The sequence below is a fragment of the Hordeum vulgare genome, chromosome 2H (genome assembly GCF_904849725.1).
Source record: "Hordeum vulgare subsp. vulgare chromosome 2H, MorexV3_pseudomolecules_assembly, whole genome shotgun sequence".
Lineage (NCBI taxonomy): Eukaryota > Viridiplantae > Streptophyta > Magnoliopsida > Poales > Poaceae > Hordeum > Hordeum vulgare.
In genome coordinates this window covers 72,340,274-72,364,174 of record NC_058519.1, presented here as the reverse complement: position 1 = coordinate 72,364,174, position 23,901 = coordinate 72,340,274, and the positions used below count along the sequence as shown (strand labels likewise).

General features: G+C 41.1%; 1 pseudogene; it reads right to left on the bottom strand.

Annotated features, from left to right (window-relative positions):
- Positions 1-3,296: 3,296 nt before the first annotated feature.
- Positions 3,297-8,713, bottom strand: LOC123425521 (annotated as a pseudogene).
- Between the last annotated feature and the right edge of the window lie 15,188 nt (positions 8,714-23,901).

Below are 23,901 nucleotides of genomic sequence, written 5' to 3'. Positions count from 1 at the left end.
AAAGAAACCCCCTTGACCCAAACTGGGCCGGCCCCAGCCAGCCCACCTAACCGGGGGGGGGGGGGTATTTAACCCAATCTAACCCTAAATTCACCCACACCCTCACTCCCAGTCCACCCCACGCCGCCACCCCATCCACGAGGGGAAAGCCCCTTCCATCCTTGATTTCCTCTCGGCCCTCCTCCGTCCGTCGCAGCTCCAGATTTCCCCATAGGCTTGTGGCTCCAGTGCCCCGATGTCGAGCTCGTCGCCGTCGCCGCCGCTGCCTCGTCGACCGCGTCCCCGCCCGCTTCCGATGCGGTGGCTGTCGAGGGCAAGACCACGGTGCTCGTGGCCGAGAAGTTGGGCGCCGCGGGGCTGGCGTTGCTCTAGGAGTTCGCCAACGTCAACTGCTCCTCAGACCTATCCCCCGAGGGGCTCCGGGCCAAGATATCGCTCTACCAATGTTGGCTGCGACGTCTTCGAGGCTTCCGGCGGCCGTCTCCGCATCGTCGGCCGGGTCGGGGTCGGGATCGGGATCGACAACGGCTACCTCGTCGTCAACGCGCCCATCGCCAACACCGTCGCCGCCGCCGAGGACGGCATCGCGCTGATCTTTGCCATGGTCAGGAACGTCGCCAAGGCCGACGCATCGCGCGAGTGTGCGCCATGGCCAGGAACGTCGCCCAGGCCGACGCATTGCCCTGATGTGCGCCATAGCCAGGAATGTCGCCCAGGCCGCATGCGAGTAGTTATGAGAAAAGATCGCTCCTGATTTTTGTGTATACAGCAAGGCAAGTGGATCCTGAGAAAAGAACGCTCCTGACATATCCATCTCATGTGTGTGTGTGGCGGCGCCCCGAGTCAGAGAAGCCTCGGAAGATGGCCGGAGCACTAGAGAGATAGCCATGTTGGTGCCTCTGAAGCAACCACGCTGACATGCCGATGCACTGTGATGCCGTGATGAAAGTTACAGAGAAGATAAGGTATGCCTCAGATATTTATTTACGTAGCTAGTGTTGTTGTATACTTGTATGAAATTTTGCTAGGATGCTTTCTTAAAATTTGTAAATGACCACCAAAATTTCCTCTGCATTGTTGCAACTGGGTCACTGATAATATATTCATTAGATAATGTGTATGGACAGATGTTACTGGGATTAAAAATTTAGTATTTGGCGACTCCCGAGTAGTTGCTGTGAAGGAATAAATAAAATAATATTAATTTAAAAGACAAGGATTTTACATAATATGATGTTGACATCAATATCGAAAATAAAAATGTGAGTGATTATCGGCTAAAATCCCACAATTATCATTGAATAAACTATTATGTACACTGTCCTTATAATTAAGATTATCCAAACAAGATAGTTGTATAAAATAAAAAATAATGTATTGCCTTCAGCTAACACTACAAGATAATTAGTATGGACATTAAGTTTACAGCCTCTCATGTAAACAATATCTGACCAATTATTTACAAATAGAATGAGAAATACTACGCGCAGATTTCTAGCAGTCACAGCGATCTTGTCACTACTTTTACTAATGCATTTTGCTTCAGGATAATTTGTGGAGCTCATCGCCGTCAACGACCCCTTCATCACCATCAACTGCATGGTATCGTTCTCCATTCTACTGGCTCATGGCTCGTACTAAATGGTAGTAGCAATGATAGGAAGACCAGAACAAAATAGCCCTATGTATTATCAGTTCCGCAAGTGTATTTTCATCTAATTATCTTGTTGCGTTCGAGCATATCATATTGCCGTACTCCATGTAGCCATTTCTTCTCATTTAGCTTCAGAGTTGAATACAGGACTGCTGAAATTCCCATAAGTCAGTTCATCATACTTGATGCAAATACAACAGCCACATCAGCATAGTGTGAACATGTTTTTTGACAGTTCACTTGATATTTTAAGTCCATAGTAAAATCCAGTAAATCATAGTCAAAGCTACAAAGACTACAGAGAAATCCATATTAGCGCGCGACCCAGCCGCCCGGCCGGGCTTGTCCCGCGGCTGGTGCGTGTAGATTTTAAGTGCATATTGCCGTTCATACACTTATATTTTCTTCCGTGCTAGGTCGTTTAATCTAGTTTTTACTTTCAAGTACCGGCCGACCAGTGTGCGCATCTTAATCCATCAGTGCAAATGCTCTGTTATCCATGTTAGATTTGCACCTAGGATCTGCTCTAGTGAGGCCTTTTGTTGCCAAATAGCTAGAACAGGCTTCAGTACTGACCTCTCTTTGTGATAAACATACATCAGATGCATCTTAATTTGCTTGCCAAATGGTGCAAAAACTTTATCATATCCATAGGTCAGTGTGGGATGAAAATCACAACTGTTTGTGGACCTAAAACCGATGCTAGTGCAGAAGAAATGAAAATGATATTATTCTCTTGGGATCTGCTGTTTCAGTGGACTACATCTCCACATTGTATTGTTCTTTTTTGTAACTATGGTGTTGTTGTTTTATATATAAAGTGGAACGAGAGCCTGTTTCGAGAATATTGTTATTTAGCTGTTACCATCTTGGCTGCAAATTGTTTGTGATTCACCCTAGATTTACATTGCTTGCCATAAGATGTTTTTGTTCCTAAGGGTTCTTTTTTTTGCCTTGATAACTAGCTGATTATTCATTGTTACCTTCTCTTTATGAATAAATAGTATACTCGTGTTGACTTGTCTGCCAACTAATCTGATTTAAAATCTTCACATGCATTGGTACTTGGGCATGGGATGGGAATCACAATTGTTATGGAGTAAATGAATAATATCTTGTTGTTTGGCTGCTACCATCGATGTTCTTGTAGATTGAACATTGCCATGGGTGCTTCTCTATGCAATGAATATATTAGATCAAGCATCATGTCATGGACATCATAAGACTTTTCTGCCTTGATAGTGATGTGTACGGGTTGGATTATGCTTCTGTTTATGAGCTCTTCTAATAAAGCTGCTTTTTTACTCTTTTTTTATAATAATAATCTCTTTCCTTGTTTTTATACCTTGTATACATGGGATATATGTTAGCTTCAAAAAAGGAAATTAGTAATTCCTTTTCACCCATAGCTCGATCTCATGTAGCTCAGCGACCTAAGGATTCCTATTATGCTTCTCATACACAAATTTACTGCTCGTCATTGCTATCTTGAGCTGCTGGTTCTGCTCTGGCTTAGCTGATGTTCTTGCTAGACCAAACACACTGATCGGGACTGCCCTCTTAGCTAGATGGGCTCTTATTATCTATGTTTTCTGTTGGGGTTGGCTGGTGTTTGATTGGTTAGGGCAGGCAGATTGAGGACCTAGAGCGCGCCTGAGGGGTCGAGCGCGGCACCCTCACCGTCGACAGCGTCCCCGTTGACAGCTACCTCACCAGGTCCCCATCCCTCTTCCTGCGGCGGGGTGTGGTGGCGTCCACTACACACAGGTGTATGCCTCCATGGCACGCAACTGTGGTCGTCACGTCATGGAGCAGCGTTCTATCATGGTCAACTGGATCATCGAGGTCAGTGTACTACAGTAGCACTGTGCTGCTGCTGTACTCTGCATTCTACATGTATACCGCGATTCCACTTTATCTCAGTTCCAGTTTGTGGTACAAGCTCGCCCTACAGATTTACAGTCATGCTGGTTTTGTGCTGGTAATTTACTGTGAAGTCACATTGTATCGCATATTCAATGTTGGTTTAGTTCTTTGAGTGATATCTGTTCTAAAAGCATTGTTGTTGTGTGACCGATCTCTGGTGTGTTTATGTGTTCGGCGTGCTGAGGCAGTTTATCTAGCTATGCATTTTGTTAAATTTTGCAGGGGGTAGTTGTCTACTGTCGTAGATATTATTGTGCGGCATTCTGATCAATAGATTGCTCACAGAGTGATCCTGTGTTATTGTTTTTCGAAACTCTTTTAACAAAATGTTATTGTTCAACATTCTGATTAGTAGATTGCAGGTGGGAATTCAGATAGAACCCAAAATTTTGTTTGCATCATCAAGTGCGCAGAAACCAGGGGTGTTGGGGATTGGGGCATGGGCGTGACATGATGTGCATATATTTTTCTTATTAGATGTTGTTACATAGTACATCATCCACTAAATCTGTTTCACTGTGAGCTATGCCGTTGGCTGGTATTGCTTCTAGAAAATAGATAGATAGTTGCTGTTGTATTACACCTTCTCTACTCCTACTTCACTTGTAAATGGATAGTGTAACCAGTAAATTAGGGCAGTTCCTTCTCACCTTAAATTCATCATACTTGTCTAGTTAGTTATGTTGCAAGAAATTTCTACCAAGTTGAATCTGAATAATCAAATTCTACCTTCCTGGTTGAATTGTTTCCTCCACACTATTGATCATGCTGAAGTCCATTGCTACGAATCTGTTTTCACGAGAAGTAAGCTGGCGCGACACGGGTGAATGGCAAGCTGGAGGAAATGTATTTGCTATATTCTGTCCGTTTTTGCTAAATTTTTGTGTAAGGAAATGTATCCATGAGATGAGTTATTGTGTTATGTAAACCTGGGAGATGTATTATGTGATGTTATATGATGGATGATTTTAATTCGACTTGGAGTTTTCTTGATTTGAATATGAAATAGTGTTGGATTTAATATTAGACAAATAACTGGGTTGAAAAGGCCCAATAAATAGAAATGAAACCAAGTTTTGGAACAAAAGGTTGTTGAATTCAAAAATGAAAAAAGGCCAAAACTAAAACTGGATCAAATGTATTTGGGCACTAAAAGGCCAGGGTCCAAATTATAATGATACAAAACAATTCGAAAAAAAACTAGAAGTGGATGTAAATAGGCTTAGGCCCAAAAAGAAGCCCAATAAGAAAAAGCCCAAAAAATAAAACCAGCCCATGTGATCAATTGAAATGGGTTGGGTTGATATCAATTATGATGTTTTGATTTCGTTGTAATTTTGTTACGTAGGACTGCCACGTAGGACTGGATTAGATTGCCAACGACGATTTAGGATCATCGTAAAGGTTACGATGATCCAGGAATCGTCGTAAAAGTTACGACGATTTTGATTAAAACGTCGATGCTGTTCATTTGTGACGCTCCGTTTTCGACGCTTGGTTTTTCGTCGTGAGATCGTCGTAAACTAAAAACAGTGACGATGTAGCGACGAAAAAATAGCATCGTGTATTAGCATATTCCTTGTAGTCAGCAAGCGTTGTGTTTTTTTTGAAAAGAGGGTTTATCCGTGAACGCGTGGGTCGACCGACACGTTATACATATTGATATACAACATCAGTACAAATTATGGAAGAACAATATACAACATTAGTACAAATTAGATGGATGCAAGAGACCAAGTTGAATTAGAGGAAAATACGAAGGTGCGGTTCCCAACATCGTATTTTCCTCTAATTCAACTTGGTATATTGCATCCATCTAGTTTGTACTTGTGTATGTCAATAACAACTCATCATCATATTAATCAACTGTTCGCCATTATAGGTAAAATAGCATAAAAATTTGAACTCCTCATCATTCTTGTTATTATACTAGTAGAAAAGAGGGCTCTGGTCCACACGAGATAAGAGGTTTAATCCCGGTTCTGTTATGAACCGGGACCAATGGGTGCATCAGTCCCGGTTCATGAGGCCAGGGTGCTAGCCGGGCCAGGGTCCCTGTTCGACTGACCTCTTTGCTCCTGGTTCCACACATGAATCAGGACCAATGGTCCTCACCTTGCACAACACCTTTAGTCCCGTTTGGTGGCTGGAACTGGGTCTAAAGGTTAGTATTCTATCCCGGATCACTACAAGAAATATGCTAACTTTTGACCTTCCATATTGGTCACTGAATGGTCGTTGTTTTCCGTTTGTGACCTTTTTGCGACCGAAAATAGTTGGTCAAAAGATGACCATCTATAATGAACTATAACGACCAAAATGAAAGGTCGTTGCTTCTATGACCAATTTTTTGGTCGCTGGTAGTTTGCCCAGACCATGTCGGATCCGATGTGGCAAGCTGACGTGGCAAAATTACGACCAAATGAAAAAGTCTATGATTAGAATTATCCCGGTCAAATTTGGTATCTATATGGGCCGAGCCCAATAATTTAGCCCATTGAATATATTATTTGCTACTATTTCTTCTTAGTTACGTGGGCTTGGCCCAACTATTCGGCCTTTTTAATTTCTTGGCCATGGCCTTTTTGTACCAACAATTTTAGTTTTCTTTTTTTATAAAATGGGTCCACTAGTCAAACAGGTCCCACTTGACAGGTTCTGATAAGTGAGTCCCAACTATTACGCTCAGATTCTTCATATTTCAAATTGACAGTAAAACAATACCAATACTTGAATTGGCAAGCAGAAAACACACATAATACTTCAAATAACAATAGCCAGACTCAATACAAGCTCTACAAATAACACATAATACAAGATCTAACATATACAATATTTTACAAGTTCTACAAGTGTAATAACAGTTACAAGCTCTACAAGTGTATTCTTCTTCAGCATGGATTTCCTTCAGGACTGGGATAACCGAGCGACAACATGTCATAAATGGTTGCATTCATATATGAATCGGCTGAGAAGAATTAGAAAAACTAGAGCTAATATATTATGAACATTCCATTCAAGAAATGAGTAAAGGAGTAAAGGACAATTATCTATAGAATGATAAACATATTTCAGCTAGTACCGTGCTATTTTAGCTGAGCTAGTTAAAATGAGATAGTCATACAAGACAATAGAGACAATATGAATATGCATGTCACAAGTGCAGGTCTTGGTTACTGGCTACACATGTAACACCAATAAAAGAAACATGGGCATAATCCTTCAGAAACAAGACACAGTTATTTAGGCATACATGCATTGAAACATAACCTAGTGATAATGCTAGAAAAAAAAATCATGTCTATACAAGCAAACATTACAAACGTGCAATTCGTATTCTCATCTCACTCCAAAAATGTGGCTCTTTGAAAAAAAACATATAGCAGAGAAACAAACTCAAATAGATGTGATAGCTGATGTTTAAAATTTAATGATTATGAGCTAGCCTCAGTCCAGACCAAACATCACAAGAATTAACAATTAATGCCTCACATGTTTATACGAATACAAATATCTACAATTCATAAACTAAGAAACATAGTGATGAACTCTAATATATATATATATACTAAAGAAGGAACTGTGTAGATGAGAGTTTGGTACTAACAAAATTTTGCAATCACCCACATTCACATAATACTGATGTTCAGCCAACATATTTATTCAACAATCAGGACCAAGTAGGAGAAATAACCTGCTTAAAGCTTCTTGTGTCCAAGGATCTGGTGGTGCCATCACTAGAGCAAGAACATATCACTTACGGTGACGACGGAGGTGAAAAGGAAATTTCATGGATGGACCCTGTATGGCCTATGCTGTCCCCCAGATACTTGAGATCTCCTATCTTGTCACAAGATACACGAATGTAGATGCAAATATATATCAATTAAGTAGCATATATTTTTATCAACGGTTTCATTCATTTATGAGAAATGGGAAGGAAAAACTTGCTAGAAGCTACAACATTCAACTTTTATCTGAACTGTGCACCTTAACGGTCGACATACTAATTGTCGGAACATTGCACCTTAAAGATCGAGCATTACAACTTCATATCACACAAAATGGCAAAACAGGAGCACAATAATTATTGGTTCAGTAATAACTTAGGAAGGTGGGTTTTATGGAAAGACATGTCGAATACGACAACTTAAAGATCCTGCAAGTTATTACTTGCCCAAATTATATAGAATATATCTTTCATCTAAACTACTCATGTTCTACATGTTTCACTTACGAAATCATGTTTTTCATGTAAACACATGAACCAAAGATCGACAGATTTTATTTTAGGGATCTTGCAGAAATACAGCCCATTCAGCAAGTCTATACACATGACTTGCTAGAAGAAGATATGATACAATGCCGAAAATCCATGCAACCCAGAGGAAGAGCCATTGATTACATGCTGGTGCAAGACTAGTCAATTGAGATTCATTGTCTTTGTTCCTATTCTGTGAAATTTAAAACACATATTTCATGTTATAGATAAATTAGTGAGCACATGTTCTCGAGCCGAATTGTAAAGTTGGGGTAATTTTCTTTAGTCACCTTAAGTGAGGTGTCGTTGAGTGTGAGTGCCCACCTGTTGTTCTCCTCGACCCTGCCCGAGTCCCTGCGTAGCCTGACCTGTAGGATAGTACATCAAAGCAAATCAAAGTCACGGGCATGAATGAATCCAGCTTAAATGAACCTGAAATTATTGTATCTATCTATCTAGGCAAAGCAGGTAGTACACTGTAGGCTGGTTTGTAGATGTATATGGAGTTGGTCTTGGTCCGAGAGGCGGCCATAACAAGGAGGGAGAAGGAGAGCAGGACGCAGCCGAATGTGAGGTGGAAGGCTTCGGAGACAAGGCCGACGCGCCTAGGAGGAGGCCCACGGCGAGCTCCACGGTGGTGTAGGCGGCGTTGAGGGCGAGGAGTAGCGCGAGGTGACGCATGAAGATGGAGGAGTCAGAGTGGGCGAAGCATGGAGATGGAGGAGTCAGCGCGGGCGAGGCCGGGCCGGGGCCGGAGCCGAGGAGAGAGGAGCGGGGAGCGGGGAGAAGGAAGGTTGGCGGGAGTAGGCGAGGCGGCGGTCGCCGCTGCCGACCACGCCGTAGTTGGGGTTCCATGCCAGAGGATCCGCCATCGCTAGCCCCAGCGCCGATGCGAGATCTAGAGACAAGATGAGAGGGGAAGATGGGGAGTAGAGCTTTGGGTTTGGGCTTGATGGGTTTCCTTCTCATGTGAGAGAGAGATGGATCACGCCGCACGCGCCGGATCTTGCTGGATAGGGGTCGTTGATTCCCCTGAGGTCACCAGGATTGGGCTCCCGAGGTGGCGGCAGTAAGGGAGGATTGGAGCTCTAGGGTTCGCCAGAGAGAGAGAGAGGAGGGCACATTGGGTGGGGTTCGTGAGGGTGACAGGTTTTTTTTGATGTGGGTTTGATGGATGGATAGATGTTTGCCGTCAATCCATGCCACAACTATTCGACCAATCAGAATTGAGCTTATGTAATATTTTTCTTTCCTTTTGTTTATCCTATATTTTTTATCATTTTATTCCGAATAAACATTCAACATGTCACATTTATATATTTTTTTAAATGACCCAATATTGTGCACATGTGTGTATCTTGGGATGACAAATAATGTCATCTTCTAGCTATTTTTGGCCATTGAAACTAGTTTCTACCGAATCAGGAGGAACCATGTCAAATTGGAACTACATCTACTTCATAGTTTGTTCAATACTTTTTACAAAAAAATATTTAGGTACACATGTATCTATTTCATTAGAGATACACCAAGAGTTTTTCAAGATTCAACCCCTAGCTTTGAACGGTCATGCCCGCTGTTTTGACAACATTTTGAAACATGCATAAGAAATAAAAAAATAATTTTTTTTAAAATCTTCTCATTGTGTCATCATATTTAACCTACTTTCGAGGAAAAATAATAAACTGAGCCTATACAAATATTTTAAAAAAGTGTTCTAAAAAACAAGCTATCATGTATGAAGATCCACGAATTTCAAGGCAAGTAGCCACTCTTATGCCAACATTCATGGTATAGTTTGTTCAAATGATCTCATGTTATTCACAAAGGTGCATCTTGTGATGGAAAACAATGTTGGCTAAGGAAGTTTTCATTTTCTTTGGACGAAAAATTCATTTTTCATTTTTAGAGTGCCCAAAATAAGTTTTTTTGTGAAGGACCTACCGAATGTTTGTTGCAAAATGGGACCAAATGATTTCTTTCTAAAATACTAGTACGTATTTAATGTACAATTGACCAAATGGTTTGGTGTGAACATATTTTATCCACCTCTCATGAAAAAGACAATTTTTTGCCGATCCACGTGGAAGCAGGTCAAATTTGAATTGCGGCTGCCTTATAGTTTGCTCTTTATTTTTTCCAAAAATATATTTTAGGTAAAAAAGTATATATTAAATCAGAGAAACACCATAAATTTCCAAGATTCAACCACTAGCTAGGAACGGTCATACCCTTCGTTTTGACCACATTTTGAAACGGGCATGAAAAATTCAAAAAAATCAAAAAATTGGAAAACCTTTGCATTATGCCATTAAATGTGATCAAGTTACGAGAAATAATAATAAACTTGTAGTACGAAAATTATTTTCAAATAGTGTTCCTAGAAATGAGCAATCTAATGTGAAGATTCATGGCTTTCAAGCCAAATGATCAATCTTATGGCCACATTTATGGCATAGTCTCTTAAAATGATATAATATTGTGCAAAAGGGTGCATTTTGTAATGGCAAACAATGTTGCCTAAGGAAGTTTTCATTTTCTTTGGAAGAAAAATTCCTTTTCCATTTTTCAAGTGCCCACAATGAGTTTTTTTGTCAAGGACCTACCATATATTTGTTATAAAATTGTACCAAATCATTTTTATAAAATACTAGGCCATATTTAATGTACAATTGACCAAATGATTGGATGTCAAAAGATTTTATCCACGTCTCGTGAAAAAGACAAATTTCTGCCGATCAAGTTGGAAGCGGGTCAAATTTGAGCTCAAGTTTCCTTATAGTTTGCTCTTTATTTTTCCAAAAATATTTTTTATGTAAAAAGGTATATATTTAATCATAGAAACACCAAAAGGTTTCCAAGATTCAACGACTAGCTAGGAACGGTCATATCCTCCGTTTTGAACACATTTTGAAACGGGCATGAAAAATGAAAAAAAAATGAAAAAATTGGAAAACCATGGCATTGTGCCATTAAATGTGACCAAGTTATGAGAAAAATAATAAATTTGCAATACGGCAATTTTTTTGAAAAAGTGTTCTAAAATGAGCTATAATGTGTGAAGGTTCATGGCTTTCAAGCCAAATGGTAAATCTTATAGACACATTCATGGCACAGTTTTTTAAAATGATCAAATATTGTGCAAGAGGGTGCGTTTTGGAATGGAAAACGATGTTACCTAAGGAAGTTTTCATTTTCTTTGGATGAAAATTTCATTTTCCATTTTCCGAGTACCGGGGATGAGTTTTTTTGTGAAGAATCTACCATAAATTTGTTGCAAAATTGTACCAAATCATTTTTCTAAAATACTAGGCCATATTTAATTTATAATTGACCAAATGGTTGGGTCTCAAAAGCTTTGATCCACCTCTCGTGAAAAAGAGAAATTTCTGCCGATTCAGTTGGAAGCTGGTCAAATTTGAACTGCAGTTGCATTATAGTTTCTCTCTATTTTCCCAAAAATCATTTATAGGTACATAAGTATCCATTTAATCAAAGATACATGGTGTGGTGACAAGACATCGAGGTTTGAAAGATGTCCGCGGGACCCAACTTCAGAGCGCGCAAACTGGCATGCCAACCGCGTGACCTTGGAGTTGCCACATGTTTTGGGCGGCCTAGGCATGTGTGATGTGTCAGACACTCCCCTGGTAGGTGTTAGGAAGAGGAATACAACAGAAGAATCTTACAAGGAGACGGAACTAATCTCAAACATGAATTAACAACCAAGTGTTTGATTAGCGGTGGAGGAAATGAACATGGCCAATGAGATTGAGTTTTGGTTGAGGTTGATCATCAACTAAGGAGACTCTCTTGGCAAATTTTCAGCTCCAACGAAGGAGCCTAGGTGGCATTTGCTTTGCAAAGTGCCACACTGGACATAAATATGAATGTTGAAGCTGGGCTCAAATGATTGAATGGATTGAGCTGAAATTTGGCAGATGGCAGTAATTTGTGCGTAGGTAGGTACTATACAAATTTGAACAATTTGGACGTCTCAAGGTGGCACTTCCTTCACAATGCTCTTCTCCGGACAGAAACTTGGAAAAATTATTGAGAAAAAATGGCTAAAAGAAATGAGCTAAAATTTTGTGGAGATAAGTTATATAGGTATCAACATTACCTTGTAAAGATTCATAAATAATTAAGAAATATAAAATATAGTTGCTTCACAAACTGAAAATATGACCAGAATAAAAGTTTGGATGATGAGCTCACATGGGTTGCTCGATAAATCTAAAATTTTGTGGAGAGTGCTTATTTGAGGATATGAAACATTTGGAAAAATCTCATATCATTTGGATAATCATAGCGAGTACTTCCTTCACAAAGCTTCTTTTTCGATAGAAACTTTGGAAATTTGCTAACGAAGCTTTACTAGGAAAATGGAGCTGAATATTGGCATGTAGCAATGATTTGAATATGTAAGAGAGCCCGAAAAGTTTGTGGGAAATAGGAGGGGTCTAGATAGCACTTGCTTTGCAATGTGCCAATCTAGACAAAAAATAGAAATTGATGTTGGTCTCACATACATGATTTGATTGAGCTACAATTTGGACAAGGATGATAATTTGGGCATATGACGATGCTGTAAAAATTTCATACCATTTGGATAAATAAAAATCTTACTTCCTTCTCAATACATTTAAAAAGGAGGTGGCCTTAAGTACCAATACAGCCACGTTCACAACCTCATGACCATTTATATTGATCGTAGTCAAGTAGAAATAAGGTCGTTGACAACTGTTGTGTGCTTTATGACCATTTGGTGTAAGGCAATTTCAGGGTTTGAGCCCTTCCTAGCGAAATGGCCGTGGATTTACGATAAATTCAGGTGGGGTCACTGAGAGAAGGTCACAGGTTGACATATTTCTTGTAGTGGTTTGATACGTCTCCAACGTATCTATAATTTTTGATGGTTCCATGCTATTATCTTGTCAACTTTGGATGTTTTGTATGCATTTTATATCTTTTTTGGGACTAACCTATTAACTCAGTGCCAAGTGCCAGTTCCTGTTTTTTCTGTGTTTTTGACCTTTTTTCAAAGGAGAATATTAAACGGAGTCCAAACGGAATAAAAGCTGTGGAATGATTTTTTCCATAATAGAGGATACGCAGGGAACTTGAGATTCAAGGCAAACGACCGCCGGGGAGGTCACAAGCCCCCTAGGCGCGGCCTGGGGTGGGGGTGCGCCTACCAGGCTTGTGGGCCGCCCGTGGCTCCTTTCCCCTATAAATTCTCCAAAAATCTGAAACTGCCACACAGAGCCACGAAAATACGGAGGGCTTCTTCATCAACATCATTGCCTCTCCGCAAGATCCCATCTAGGGACCGTTCTGGTGCCCTGCCGGAGGGAGGATTCGAACACGGAGGGCTTCTTCATCAACACCATTGCCTCTCCGATGATGCATGAGTAGTTCACCACAGACCTTCGGGTCCATAGCTAGTAGCTAGATGGCTTCTTCTCTCTCTTGGATCTTCAATACAAAGTTCTCCATGATCTTGATGGAGATCTATCCGATGTAAAAAAAAATTCGGTGTGTTTGTCGAGATCCGATGAATTGTGGATTTATGATCAGATTATCTATGAATATTATTTGAGTTTCCTCTAATCTCTTATATGCATGATTTCCTTGTAATTCTCTTCGAGTTGTGGGTTTCTTTTGGCCAACTTGATCTATAACTCTTGCAATAGGAGAAGTGCTTGGTTTTGGGTTCATACCATGTTGTGTCCTCACCCATTGATAGAAGGGGTAGCGAGGCACGCATCGTGTTGTTTCCATCAAGGGTAAAAATATGGGGTTTATATATATTGCATGAATTTATGCCTCTACATCATGTCATCTTGCTTAAGGCACTACTCTGTTAGTTATGAACTCAATACACTAGATGCATGCTGGATAGCGGTCGATGTGTGCAGTAATAGTAGTAGATGCAGACAGTATCGGTCTACCTGTCTCGTACGTGATGCCTATATGTATGATCATTGCCTTAGATATCATCATGACTTTGCGCGGTTCTATCAATTGCTCGACAGTAATTCGTTCACCCACGATAATACTTTCTATCATGAGAGAAGCCTCTAGTGAAGACTATGGCCCACGGGTCTACTTCAAATCATATTTTCAGCTCTACATTTTTACTTTGTTTCGCTTTCCACCTTCATATCTCACCTTGTAATTAATCGTGAAGGGATTGACAACCCCTTTATAGCGTTGGGTGCAAGTGTGTTTGTTTTTGCGCAGGTACATTGGTGACTTGCCTTGACACTCCTACTGGATTGACACCTTGGTTCTCAAACTGAGGGAAATACTTACTGCTACTGTGCTGCATCACCCTTTCCTCCTCAAGGGAAAAACCAACACAAGATCAAGAGGTAGCAAGAAGAATTTCTGGTGCCGTTGCCGGGGAGGATCAAGTCAAGAATAGTCTCCCGTCATCGTGCCAAGTTTTGGCGCCGTTGCCGGGGAGTTTCAAGTCAAGAATAGTCTCCCTTCAACGTGTCAATTTCTGGCACGGGGGACTATTCTAAGTGAATCTTATCCAAGTAACTGTCGCAAACTCAGCTCTTTCATTTACTTTTTTGCCTTTTGCCTCTCGTTTTCCTCTCCCCCACTTCTGAAAAATAAAAAAATTTACAAAAATATTTGCCTTTTCCGTTCATCCTTTTCTTTCGCTTTATTTTTGTTCGCTTGTGTGCTTGTCTGCTTGCTGAAGTCACCATGACTAAGAACACCAAATTGTGTGACTTCTCGAATACTAATAATAATTATTTTATTAGTACTCTGATTGCTCCCGCCACTACTGCGGAATCATATGAAATCAATGCTGCTTTGCCGAATGTTGTTATGAAAGAGCAATTTTCCGGCCTTCCTAGTGAAGATGTCGCATCCCATCTTAATACCTTCATTGAGTTATGTGATATGCAAAAGAAGAAAGATGTGGATAATGATTTGATTACATTGAAGCTATTTCCGTTCTCATTACGAGACCGAGCAAAAACTTGCTTTTCATCTTTGCCCAAATATAGTATTGATTCTTGGAACAAGCTTAAAGATGCTTATATCTCCAAGTTTTTTCCACCGGCTAAGATTATCTCTCTCCATAATGATATCATCAATTTTAAGCAACTAGATCAAGAACATGTTGCACAAGCTTGGGAGAGAATGAAATTGAGGATTAGAAATTGTCCCGCTCATGGCTTGAGTCTTTGGATGATTATACAAATCTTCTATGCTGTTTTGAATTTTGCTTCTAGAAATATCTTGGATTCCGCCTGCGGTGGAACTTTCATGGAAATAACATTAGGAGAAGACACAAAACTCCTAGACAATATCATGATAACCTATTCTCAATGGCACACTGAAAGGTCACCTACTAGTAAAAAAGTGCATCCTATAGAAGAAATTAACTCTTTGAGTGCTAAGATGGATGAGTTAATGAAATTCTTTGCTAGTAAAGGTGTTCTTCTAGATCCAAATGATATGCCTTTGTCTTTCTTTATTGAGAATAGCAATGAGAGCTTGTATGTTAATTTTGTTGGTAGGAAGAATTTTGGCAACAACAATGCTTATAGAGGTAACTTTATTCCTAGGCCTTTTCCTTGTAATCCCTCTAATAACTTTGGCAGTTCCTACAACAATGCTCATGGAAATTAAAATAAATTACCCTCTGATCTTCAGAGTAATATTAAAGAGTTTATCAACTCGCAAAAGATTTTCAATGCGTCCATAGAAGAAAAACTGCTCAAAATTGATGACTTGGCTAGGACCGTTGATAGAATGTCTCTTGATATTGATGCTTTGAAATTGAGATGTGCTCCTCCCAAGATTAATATGGATGAAACTTTGAAAGCTATGCGTGTTTCCATGAATGAGAGGAAAGAAAGAACCGCCCAAATTCGTGCAAGACATGAATGGCTTAAAAAGGCGTGTTCTCGTGATGAGAATCACGAAGATCTTAATGTGCTTGGTGTGACTCCTATCGAATCCTTGTTTTCTAATGTCAATCCTAATGATGATGGGGCTGGATACGAATCCACTTTGGTTGAAAAATGCCCCAATGATTCGGAGTCTATCTACCTTGATGCTAAAAGCACTGAAAGTGGAGTAGAGGATACCAAAACTTTCAGTAGTGATGAAATTACTACTTTGGATTTCAAGGAATTCAATTATGATAGTTGCTCTTTGATTGAATGTATTTCCTTGATGCAATCCATGCTAAACTCTCCATAGGCCTATAGCCAAAATAAAGCCTTTACCGATCATGTCGTTGGTGCTATGATGAAATATCTTGAAGAGAAACTTGAGTTGGAAGTATCTATTCCTAGAATACTTCATGATGAGTGGGAGCCTACTATCAAAATAAATATTAAAAACTATGAATGCATTGCTTTGTGTGATTTGGGTGCTAGTGTTTCCGCCATTCCAAAGTCTTTATCTGATGTTCTAGGCTTCAAAGAGATTGATGAGTGCTCTCTTAATTTGCATCTTGTGGATTCTACTATTAAGAAACCTATGGGGAGGATCAATGATGTCCTTATTATTGCAAATAGTAACTACGTACCTGTGGATTTCATTGTGCTTGATATTGATTGCAATCCGACATGTCCCATCATTCTTGGCAGACCTTTCCTTAGGACTATTGGTGCTATCATCGATATGAAGGAAGGGAATATTATATTTCAATTTCCATTAAATAAGGGCATGTAACACTTTCCTAGAAACAAACTAAGATTGCCTTATGAATCCATGATGAGGGCTACTTATGGTTTGAGCACCAAAGACGACGATACTTGATTCTATCGCCTTATGCCTAGCTAAGGGCGTTAAAAAATAGCGCTTGTTGGGAGGCAACCCAATGAATTGATCTTTGCTTTTTGCTTCCTGTTTTGTTGTTTCCACACCATCATAATTCTGTTATGATTGTGTTTTTTGTGTTTCTTTTTGTATTTGCGCCAAGTAAAACCTTTATGACTAGTTTTGGTGATCGTTGTTTGATCTTGCTCAAAAAGACAAAAACTATGCGCTCACGAAATTATTTTTAATTCCTATCCAGAAATAGCTTTTGAGTTGATTCTTTTTGCTACTGGTTGATATTCCAATTGCCCAAATTGTCGTAATGTTTTAGAATTTTTGAGATACTAGAAGTATACGAAGTATACAGATTGCTACAGACTGGTCTGTTTTTGACAGGTTCTGTTTTTGTTGTGTTGATTGCTTATTTTGATGAAACTAGGGATTATATCGGGGTGGAGTACTAGCCATGGAAAAGTGAGAATACAGTAATATAACCCCAATATAATTAGAAATCAAGTTTGCTACAGTACCTAAAGAGGTGGTGGTTTGTTTTCTTGTGTTAATGATATCACGAGTTTCTGTTTAAGTTTTGTGTTGTGAAGTTTTCAAGTGTTGGGTGATGTTCTCATGGACAATGGGATAAAGAGTGGAAAGAGCTCAAGCTTGGGGATACCCAAGGCATCCCAAGCCAAATTCAAGGACACCAAAAATTCTAAGCTTGGGGATGCCCCGAGAAGCCATCCCCTCTTTCGTCTTCAATCCATCGGTAACGTTACTTGGAGCTATATTTTTATTCACCACATGATATGTGTTTTGCTTGGAGCGTCGTGTATTATAGGAGTCTTTTCTTTTTTTTGTGTCACAATCATCCTTGCTGCACACCTATTTGAGAGAGACATGCACTTATCGTGAATTTTCTAGAATACTCATTGAGCTTCACTTATATCTTTTGAGTTAGGCAATTTAGCTCGCATGTGCTTCACTTATATCTTTTGATCTAGATAAATTTGCCCTAGTGTTTCACTTACATCTTTTTAGAGCACGGCGGTGTCATATTTTGGAGAAATAAAAACTCTCGGTCTTCACTTATATCTTTTTGAGAGTGCTCTCTCTGAGTAACTTGGTAGTTGGCTTGTGCTATGAAAGTAGTCCTAAAGATGATATGCATCCAAAGAGGATATAATAAAAACTTCCATATTCATGTGCATCGATTAGTAAAGAGAAGTTTGATTCCTATCAATTAGTTTTGAGATATGTATTCGGTAATATTAGAGTTATGTTAGTAGGGTGTTGTGAATCTAGAAATACTTGCGTTGAAGTTAGTGATTCCCGTAGCATGCATGTATGGTGAACCGCTATGTTAGGAAGTCGGAGCATAATTGATTTGTTGATTGTCATCCTTTGTGTGGCGGTCGGGATCGTGCGATGGTTAACACCTACCAACCCTTTCCCTAGGAGTATGCGTTTAGCAGTTTGTTTCGATTACTAATAAAACTTTCGCAATAAGTATATGAGTTCCTCATGACTAATGTGAGTCCATGGTATAGATGCACTTTCACCTTCCACCATTGCTAGCTTCTCTAGTGCGGCGCAACTTTCGCCGGTGCACAAACCCACCATATACCTTCCCCAAAACAGCCACCATACCTACCTATTATGGCCTTTTCATAGCCATTCCGAGATATATTGCCATGCAACTCCCACCGTTCCGTCTCATGACTTGTGCCATCACTTTCATATTGCAATCGCATGATTGTATAATAGCTAGCAAGATGTTTCAACGTCATACGCTAAGCTAGATCGTTGCACATCCCGGTACACTGTCGGAGGCATTTCCTATAGAGTCATAATTGCTCTATGTGTTGAGTTGTAAGTAAATAAAAGTGTGATGATCATCACTATTAGAGCATTGTCCCATGTGAGGAAATAAATAAATAAAGAGGCCAAAGATTCCCACCAAAAAAAAAATGAAAAGAGGCCAAAGAGCCCAAAAAGAGAGAGAGAGAGAGAAAAAGAGAGAAGGGACAATGCTACTATCTTTTTCCATGCTTGTGCTTTAAAATAGCACCATGTTCTTCATGATTGAGAGTATCTTGTTTTGACACTTCCATATACTAGTAGGAATCTTCATTATATAACTTGGCTTGTATATTCCAATGATGGGATTCCTCAAAATTGCCCTACGTCTTCGTGAGCAAGCAAGTTGGGTGCACACCCACTAGTTCTTCTTTTGTGCATTCACACACTTATAGCTCTACGTGCATCCGTTGCATGGTAATCCCTACTCATTCACATTGATATCTATTGATGGGCATCTCCATAGACCGTTGATATGCCGAGTCAATGTGACCATCTCCTCCTTTTTGCCCCACAACCTCCACCACACTCTATTCCACCTATAGTGCTATATCCATGGCTCACGCTCATGTATTGCGTGAGACTTGAAAAAGTTTGAGAAAGTAAGAGTGCGAACACAATTACTTGGCCAATACTGGGGTTGTGCATGATTTAAATTCGTTGTGTGGGGATGATGGAGCATAGCCAGACTATATGATTTTGTAGGGATAACTTTCTTTGACTTTGTTATTTCAAAAGTTCATGATCACCTTGCTAGTTTGCTTGAAGTATTATAGTTTTCATGTCAATAGTAAACTATTGTTTTGAATCTTACAGATCTGAACATTCATGTCACAAGAAAGAAGTTACAAAGGACAAATATGTTATGTAGCATTCCACATCAAAAATTCAGTCTTTATCACTTCCCTACTGGAGGACGAGCAGGAGTTAAGCTTGGGGATGCTTGATACGTCTCCAACGTATCTATAATTTTTTATGGTTCCATGCTATTATCTTGTCAACTTTGGATGTTCTGTATGCATTTTGATATCTTTTTTGGGACTAACCTATTAACTTAGTGTCAAGTGTCAGTTCCTGTTTTTTCCGTGTTTTTGACCTTTTTCAGAGGAGAATATTAAATGGAGTCCAAATGGAATAAAACATGTGGAATTATTTTTTCCATAACAGAAGATACACAGGGAACTTGAGAACCAAGCCAAAGGACCCCGGGGGACGTCACAAGCCCCCTAGCCGCAGCTTGGGGGGCGCCTATCAGGCTTGTGGGCCCCCCGTGGCTCCTTTTCCATACTTCTTCCGCCTATAAATTCTCCAAAAATCTGAAACTACCAGAGAGAGCCATGAAAATAGTCTTCCGCCGCCGCAAGCTTCTGTCTCCGCAAGATCCCATCTCGGGACCGTTTTGGTGCCCTGCCAGAGGGGGATTCGGACACGGAGGGCTTGTTCATCAACACCATTGCCTCTCCTATGATGCGTGAGTAGGTCACCACAGACCTTTGGGTCCATAGCTAGTAGCTCGATGGATTCTTCTCTCTCTTGGATCTTCAATGCAAAGTTCTCCGTGATCTTCATGGAAATCTATCCGATGTAATCTTGTTTTGCGGTGTGTTTGTCGAGATCCGATGAATTGTGGATTTATGATCAGATTATCTATGAATATTATTTGAGTTTCCTCTGATATATTATATGCATGATCTTGTATCCTTGTAATTCTCTTCGAGTTGTAGGTTTCGTTTGGCCAACTTGATCTATAATTGTTGCAATGGGAGAAGTGCTTGGTTTTGGGTTCATACCGTGCGGTGTCCTCACCCAGTGACTGAAGGGGTAGTGTGGAACTCATCGTGTTGTTGCCATCAAGGGTAAAAAGACGGGGTTTATATATATTGCATGAATTTATCCCTCTACATCATGTCATATTGCTTAAGGCGTTACTCTGTTTGTTATGAACTCAATACACTAGAGGCATCCTGGATATCGGTCGATGTGTGGAGTTATAGTACTAGATGCAGACAGTATCGGTCTACTTGTCTCGTACGTGATGCCTATATATATGATCATTGCCTTAGATATCATCATGACTTTGCGTGGTTCTATCAATTGGTCGACAGTAATTCGTTCACCCACCGTAATACTTGCTATCATGAGAGAAGCCTCTAGTGAACACTATAGCCCTTGGGTCTACTTCAAATCTTATTTTCAGCTTAACACTTTTACTTTGTTTCTATTCCACCTTGAGATCTCACCTTGCAATTAATCGTGAAGGGATTGACAACCCCTTTATGGCATTGGGTGCAAGTTTGTTTGTTTTTGCGCAGGTACATTGGTGACTTGCCTTGATACTCCTACTGGAATTATACCTTGGTTCTCAAACTGAGGGAAATACTTACTGCTACTGTGCTGCATCACCCTTTCCTTTTCAAGGGAAAAACCAACGCAAGCTCAAGAGGTACATGGTTCTTTCCACCAACCTGGACCAAAGATATCCCTATATATACCCTCGCCCCTGCCCGCCCTCTCCTCTGTTTTTGTCCGTGTGGGACGTGTGCATGTCGTGCTCCGTTCATCGTTCTATGCATGTACATGAGGTGTTCGATGAAATGCCCGAGCCACACTTAAGCTCTCTCCTCTCCAAGCTCGACCTCCGAGCTCCATTTTCTTCAAGATTTTTCTAGGTTTGGCAGTGCACTAACTACAGAAGTATTCTAAAAGGTTAGCTACTTCATCCTTTCAGCTCTCACTTATAGTTTAGCTCATTTCAAATGCTCTAGAAGTAGTGGTTTGTAGGTTTTAGTGTAGGAATGTATGCGAAACGAGAGAGCAGATACCATGAGAGGGAGAAGGGAAAGAGAAGGAGGAGGATGAGGTCGACGGGGAGCTCGCCTATGGTGGTGCTCCGGTGGAGGCGGCAGCTAGCGAGGCCCAGCATGAGGAGAGGCGGCGTGGAGCTCGGGGACGACCACGGATCTCTCATATAGTGTGTTCAAACAGAGAGAGAAGGGAGATTAGAGAGATAATGACAATTACAGGAGAGAGATGAGGAGAAGCTGGCTCCGGCCTTGAGGTCCTTGGGGTGGCTAGCGTTGTGCCGGTGAGCACTTGGCGGGGCGGTCTACCAGAAGAGGAGGAACGCAACTCGGGCGCGGCCTGCTGGGCGCTCGTGATCTCGGTGGTTGGGTGACTCCAGCGACCCGCGGGCGCAGCGCCAGGGCGGGGAAGAGGCTCGGTGCAGCGGAGGAAAGGGATGGGGGGTTTGGGGGAAAGTGACATGAGAGAGGAGGGATTTGGGGGAGGAGATGAGATAGGAGGGATTTGGGGGAGGAGCTCGGGGGGCACATTGAAGGCCACTTAGTAGTAGCGTGAGCTTTAAACCTGTGCTACTACAATCAACTTAGTAGTAGCGCTCGTTTTTACCTCGCGCTACTACTATTACATGTCCTAAGGGTTCACAGTTGAGAGCACTTAGTAGTAGCGAGGGTTAAAAACCCGCGCTACTACTACCAACTTAGTAGTAGCAAGGGGTAAAAACCCGCGCTACTAGTAAGTACCAGTAGCGAGGGTTAAAAACCCGCGGTACTGGTAAGCGTTTGTCTATAAGATTTTCCCTAGTAGTACCTCAGTTCTGGTAATCACTGCCCATGTATTTGGCCTTTGTGTAGAACGTGTACCCGTAGATATCGTATGCCTCATAGGACACGAGTTTGTGCGCGGGGCCATGTGCTAAGACGCTTATGAGATACCCATCTGCACTACCCTCTTCCGGGGGATTAGCACGAACGTTCTCTTTGAGCCAATGCAAGAAAGTGGCGTAGTTCTCTATAGTAACTTCGTCATCCGTCTTACGCATCCCCTAATCATGGTACTTCTTTGCGATGATTTCTTTGTGTACTACCACATAATCATCTACCACATCTAGGTGTTGTAGCACTACTAAGTTAGCCCTGTCAAAGTCATCCCGTCGATCCAAGTATTCCACGTGAAAATTCCTTCCGGCCTTTGTTGTTACCTTCTCCTCCGAGCCTCCCAGGGTGCTTGTTGACAAGAAAACCAACAAGAGGGTCTTCTTTGCCTATATATTTCTCGCAAAAGGAGATGCACTCTTGGGTCAGATAACCCTAGATGATGCTCCCCTCAGGATGGGACGTGTTACGAACAAATTGTTTTGATGACACCATTAGAGGAATGTCGGCCCGAGGTCGATGATGTCATCCATGATGTGGACACAGAGATGCACCATGATGTCAAAGAACAATGGCGGGAATTACATCTCAAGCTCACATAATATGACAATGATCTCTTCATGTAGCCTTCGGAGCTGCTTCATGTAGCCTTTTGAGAGATAACATCGAAGAAGTTAGAGAGACTAGTAAGTGTCTCAAGTACGTGCTTGTCCATTATCCCTCTGTTGGAAACTGGGAGTATCTGTGTCATCATCACATAACAGCCATGAGACTTCATCCCGCTGAACCTTTTCTTCTTGGTGTCCACAAATCTGCTTATCTTCCCACAGTAACCGGAACTGGCTTTGATTCCCGTAAGGCACTTGATGAATTGATCGATCTCCTTCGCACTTAAGGTGAAGCAAGAAGGGAGGCAACAATTCTCCTCCTTATTGTTGACTTTTCTTCCCCTTAGCCCCGCCGCCTTCTCCGTCTCCGTCTCCTCCATCGACTTTTTACGCGGCATGTGGAGATCCCTCCTGATCTCCAAATCTTCGAAGTCTTTCCTTGCCTTCGGCACATCCTTGGTCTTCTCTGGCATGCTCATAAGTGTACAAAGGAAGCTCTCAAGGACATTCTTCGTGATATACATTTGATCAAGGCAATGAGGTATGTCGTGATTGGGCCAGTACTCCAAGTCCCAGAAAACAGACCTCGTTTTCGATACCTTCAACACCGGCTCCGGCGCCTTTTCCATCTTTCCCGATACGGGGCACTGTTCCCACTTATTCAACAGCTTGTTAATTTTGGCGCCGCTCCTCTTACATGGAGGTCCTTGATGCTCAGCCAAACCATTGAATAGATCACCACGTTTTTCCACGGGTCATCCTTTTCGAGCGATCTACGATGCCCCATGTAGACGATTTTCCTAGGTCCGCCATCTTTCATTGATGTAAGCTGCTGAGACGTTGTATCATCCAGGCACCTCATGCATCCATAGTATCTGTGGCACACCTGGCCTTAGGTGTACCCGTAACTAAGATAGTCGTGCACCATCGTCATTAGCGCAACTCTAATATAGAAATAATCTCTTGTGCTGGCATCCCATGTCATGACCGGCGATTTCCATAACGTGTCTAGCTCCTCTTTCAGAAGCCCCATATACGGGTTAGTATTATTTCCCGGTTGTTACGAACCTTTAATCAACATGCTCATGTTTATGTACTTTGACTTCATGCGCTTCCATGGGG